Here is a 5,793-nt window from a genome sequence, read left to right on the forward strand (position 1 = left end):
TTTCTGTTTGGGGTGATGAAAATGTTCTGGAAGTTGACAATACTGAGGGTTGCACAATATTGTGAATGCAATTAATGCCACTGAATTGTATGCTTAAAAATAGTGAAAGTGGCAGATTTTAAGCTGTATATATTTTACCACAATAAAAAATGCTTTACAAAATAAATACTTAAATACATAAATATACTGTCTCTAAAAAAATTTAGTAGGTTACACATGGTTCAAAAACAAAAGCAGTAAACACTGATAATTCTTATTCCTTTCCCTGACCCCATCCATCTTGTTCCTTTCCACAGGTAACCACTGTTATTAATTTCTTAAGTATCCTTTCAATATATCTTTATGCAAATACCAAGCAAGAATAAAGATGAATTCTGATTCCCTTTTTCCATCTAAACATATATTGCTATATATGAACTGCTCTGTGTCTTCATTTATCCATTTAAAGATTCAACCTAGTGCACACTTGGGCAGCACATATGCTAAAATTGGAATGATACAGAGAAGATTAGCATGGCCCCTGCGCAAGGATGACATGCAAATTCGTGAAGCGTTCCATAGTTTTTTTGTTATAAAGCAGAAATTGACACACCATTGTAAAGCAATTATACTCTAATAAAGATGATTAAAAAAAAGATACAACCTAGAGATATTTCCATATCGGTATATAATGAGCTTCCCCATTCTTTTATACTGCTGTATAATATTCCATTGGGTGAATATCTCATAGTTAATTTAACCAGTCCCTTATTGATGGAACTTGAGTTGTTTTGAAGTTGTGATATTTAGAGTTTTTCAATGTATAACTGTATATACTTTTCATTCATATGTGCAATTTTTACTGAAGGATCAGTTCCCAAGATTGGGATTGCTAAAACCAAAGGGTAATTGCACTTATAAGTTTGATAGCTCTTCCTAATTCTCCTCCATCAGGACGGCACCCACCAACAATGCTAAGAGGATTCCTGTTTGTTCAAGGGGTCACCAAAAAAAATGTGTTAAATTTTGGTATTGCTAATCTCATTAGTAAAAAATTCTATCTGAGTATATTTTTAATTTATATTGCCCTTATTATGAGACCAGTTTGGCATCTTTTTACGTATTTAGAGGTCATTTATATTTCTTTTTCTATTGATCAAACAGTTTTCAGAATCCAAAGGAATGAAAGGCTAATAGCAGTTTTTCAGACTGGAGCAAGTGGAAGGTCCATCTAATTCTCCTTACTCTCATTCCCATGATACACATACCTGCTTTCAGGTATCCTGGGAGTGGGTGGAAAGAGCATTGCTTTTGGCTGGAGGGGGATGAGGTCTGGAGGAGAAGACAGTCTGTCCTCTAAGCACACTGGGTCACAATTCGCATGAAAAGTGAGCTTTCAGTCAATAAGCCTAATAAAACCACTTTGTCTAATGTCCTATCAACATTTTCTTGCAATTTCCAAAGCGCTTCCTGTGAAAATCTCCTCAAGAAAGATGATCACCTGAGCTTGCAGATTTCGTACTATATAGCTCCACAGTTTCTTGGGAGAAACCACAAAGCCATTCAATCATTCCTTTTGAGATGAGAATAAATAACAACAATGCCACATAAATAGCATCAGTTGGCTGTAGGGGCAAGCTGTCATTTCCAGGAGCGGGATGTGCTTTTATATCCAAGGGTACAGCATATAATCATATTAAAAATTCCAAGGAGAGCGGAAATTCAATCGGGTCAGTTTTGTCATGAAGCAGTCTGCAGGTGTTCCATTTAGATCAGATGCTACATTTGCAAGCCAGAAGGAAAGAAGTGGGCTTTGGCTTAATTCATGGAATCTCAGAAGAAAATGAACATTTTTTTTCCCATGACAAACTGGAATTTGCCTCAGACGAGCTTGACATATTGCTGGCCTGTGGTCTAAATTTGTCTGAGACTGTCACGTCACTCTTCCAAAGTTGCCAGGATCAGAGGCCAGAAGGAAAAAGAATGGGGCTTTTCTAAGGCTGCTGAATGATAACTTCCCCACAATCTGTCCTGATGTGTCACGGAAAGTGTCTGTGTGACTAAGGTCAGAGAGGAAAACAAAAAGAGAGGCATTCTTGAGTCCAGAAGTGGCTTCTGGTAAAATAAAATAACCAAGGGACAGGATGGGTTTAAGACATCTATAACTAATCTGGGCTGGATCAGCATTTCTAAGTTTTTAACCAAGAAATATTGATTTATGTTTATTATGCTTTATGGAACTTTAGAGCAATTTATAACACTTACATTAAGCAATGGATGGGCTGGGAGAAAAGCCAATATGGGCATGAAGAAAGATGAAGCGCTGTCAGGAATAGCAACTTTCAAGTATCAGGTGCAATTTCTTGCTTTTGCATTTTATCTGAACTATTTAACATGAAGCAAGAAAATGATTATTGATTTTTAAGTTACACAAACAAAAGAAAATGAAAGAAGTTGAATAAACCTAAAGGAATTCTTAAAATACACACACATACATACATACATATATCCTCAACAGTTACAATGAAAAAGCAAAAATAAAGCCCTTCTCTATAGGCTTATTTTGAAACTACACTTAAGTAGTGCCACTGTGTAAAATAAAGGAAACAAATAGTACTGTATAAAATATGAGTTTTTATTTTAAATGAGTTAGTTTAATAAAATGCAAACACTGCAGCGAAATACTATGGATATTTGCCAAAATAGTCACTTTTCTTCTCTAATGAATTTTGATGAAGCAGGAAGGACTTCAGAGACCAGAGACACTTTCCTTATGTGTCCCACAAAAGCAGTTCCAGGATTTAGCATCAAGTAAACAAATGAAAGTATGCAAAGTAGTCTCAAGAGACCATAGTAATGGGTACTGAAAAATAGTCTTACAGATATAGAAGTCACTCATGCTTTTCATGCTTATCGATTAGTATCATCAATAGTTATTGTTAGGAAACACTTTCAGAGCTAGAAAGTTGCCAAAAGCATTTAATCTAATTAAGTACTGTTATCATTAGCAATTTTAAATAGTGAGACATTTACTTGGGTAAACTCTACATCTCCTTAAAAACACAGCCCTGGTTCAAAGAAGACCCCAGGCTACGTAAGAATAAAATAGAAGGTGGGAGTGAGGTGGGTCACAGTGAAATTTTGGGGGATGAATATAATTTTCAATCATTTTAATTTAGGATTTTTCCTTTAGGAGAATGTCCTAAAGGATTCTGCAGAATCTTACATGCATCCCAGAAGAATTGAGTTTTGAGTTGAGTTTGCAAAGTCTCAAGGAGAGTGATTTGATGATATAAGGAGATGCTGGTCTAAGAAAGTGAGGAAAATATCAGATAGAAAGTTTGGGTTTGGTGGATGAGAGATGGAATAAGGAATGTCTGATAAAATTGATAATAATAGTAGAAAGTAGGTGTGATTTTAGCAGGCGAAGTAATACTAGCATGGAACAGTGAAGACAATATTAAATATGACTTCATTGTATATGAACGAACAAACAAAAAATTTAGAAGGGAGAAAGCTGAATATAAGGATAAAGGAAAGAATATGAAAGAGTAGACCTCAATAGAAATTAGTTCAGTTTGATTTTGGAAAAATCTCGTCCATAATAGGGAAATGAGTGGGCCCATGGAAGAATATATTTCCCAATTATTTAACATCATGACCTTACTCAGTCCAATAACTGCTGGATTCCACTTACTCATTTGTACTGTAGGATTTAGGTGGGCAGTTAGGGCCCTTCAAAGTGTGGTCCTAATATAAAGCTCCAATGATAGTTCCCTAAACTCTCTATCAGTCCAGGCAATCTATTCCATATGTCCTCAAACACACAAAGGGCCTCCACTTATGGCGGAGTGTATTCCTTGGCTATTAATGGATAATTGGATGCTTCATTCAACTGTCAGCTTCCCATTCCCTCTCTCAGTCCCTGGAACCATAGCACTTCATCACACATAGATTCTCTTTTTTAGGGTCTTGTTGCTCTTTAAGCAGCCCTCTTGGTTAAGATTCCTTCAGAATGGCTCAAGGCCAACTCCATATGCCCCATGGGGAAATTGAGCCTATTGGGGAAAGTCCCAACTCCTTCCCAGGACCCCCCTTTCTCTGCTTCCCAGTGGGCAGCTTTAGTTACTCCTGTTGCCTTTAAATTTTTTAAGTTTGTATCTGGCCTCATTCCTTATTCCTATGCCTCCCTCCAGTTCCAGGAATACAAATCAAGCTATTCACTCCAAGCTCAGACTTGGCTTGAGAAGGTGGAGCAGAACACTCTGATTACCCCTTCCTTTTCAACAATTCTCTTTTCCTGGCTGCTATGGCAATTCCCTATGCTGGCAGAATCAGTTTCACACACTTAGCATGTCCTTTTCAGGGGAGTCTGTCCCCCTCACCTCACTTGGGCATGTTTACTCTCAGCCTTTGGTGCTTCATACAAAACTGAGTTTAATGTCCAGTTACACTTAAGTATTTAACTGTATTTAATATCTTGTTCTTATATAATATTAAAGGTAGAAAGACTCTTTGGTGCTTTCTCATATATCTCTGTCCAAAGAATGTCTTATTGTGTTAATCATTCCTCCTTGACTTAAATATATTTACTCGTGTTCAGTTCATTACTTCTGTGGCAGCCAGCTCATTGCAAGATACCCCGCATAGCTAGATTTTCCTTTTATTAGCATACCATTTCTCTCACTGTAACTTTGCCTTACCTGTCCTGGTTCTGTCCTTCAGAGCATACACTTCTTTTTCAGTGTTAGCTCCTAGGATTGTTTCAGAATTCAGTGCTGTGTAAAGATGGCTGGGTGGTCAGTAGAGAGAAAATGGCAGAGATTGGAAGTAGTGACTTAATTAACTGAACCCAAGGAAAAATGGTGGCCAAGAATCCTATCATCAAGATACAGCAAAGGCAATACAGTTGCAAGCAGGAATTAGGGATAAAAGACAGAGTGATATTTTTTGTGAGCATATTTGTGTGTATCAATGGCTTGCTTAATTCAGGGTCAATAGCATGAGGACATGGCTGTGGATGTACAGACAAAAGACCGTAATAGGACATCTGAATGAAGTCTCCAAAAAATGAAGTGAGGTTAGCTTACAGCATTGTGTACTTGAGTGGGGGTGGGGGTGGGATATAGGTAGAGCAAAAAGTTTAAAAATTAAGATATTTTATATTACAATGTCTCTTTAGGCAGGCAATGTATAATCATCCTCTTCTAACAAGAAAACAGGAGCTTAAGGGAGCTGACTTGGCCATGATGGCAGTGCGGGAGTGAAAGTTGGTGCCCTGTGAAGCCAAAAGTTGCAGAGAAATATCCCTGCTGAAATCCCAAGAATTTAGCAAGAGCTTGATGTTAAAAGAAAAAACATTAAAGAGGTTCCAATGGAGTGCTAAAATAGCAAGAGGCCTTAAAGCCAGGATTTGGGAGATGAAAAGTACTGGAAGATTAAAGAGCTGAGCATAGCAGGTCAAGTAGGAAAGCCTAAGGGTGATAGCCAAATATCTGAGAGGAGTCTGATGGTCATAGTTGCATTCTATGATCTCTGAACCATGTTGAGTGATCAGTTTCATTTAAAAAGACTAATAATCAGTTGTTTTTACTGAGTCATTTCATTCAGCATAGCTAGAAGTTGTAGGGACAGAAAATTTCTGGAATTGGAGTAATCCCAATGTCCTGCATAGTCCACCTTGATAGACATGATATTTTCTTTGTTGGGTGCTTCTAATTTATCTGATGGGGTGGTGAATTACACGAAATCATTGACCTGATTCCTTGAAACCTGAGTTTATAAGTCTGTTTTGAACTCTTCCAAGAGGTGGCA

The 5,793-nt window shown here is 37.3% G+C and overlaps 1 non-coding gene across 1 annotated transcript; it reads left to right on the forward strand.

Annotated features, from left to right (window-relative positions):
* The first annotated feature begins 458 nt into the window (after nucleotides 1-458).
* On the forward strand, nucleotides 459-565 carry LOC137225650 (U6 spliceosomal RNA). Its single transcript, XR_010943956.1, has one exon. It is a non-coding gene; the product is annotated as a U6 spliceosomal RNA (small nuclear RNA).
* The last annotated feature ends 5,228 nt before the right edge of the window (nucleotides 566-5,793 follow it).

Source organism: Pseudorca crassidens, chromosome 5, assembly GCF_039906515.1.
Source record: "Pseudorca crassidens isolate mPseCra1 chromosome 5, mPseCra1.hap1, whole genome shotgun sequence".
Classification (NCBI taxonomy): Eukaryota; Metazoa; Chordata; class Mammalia; order Artiodactyla; family Delphinidae; genus Pseudorca; species Pseudorca crassidens.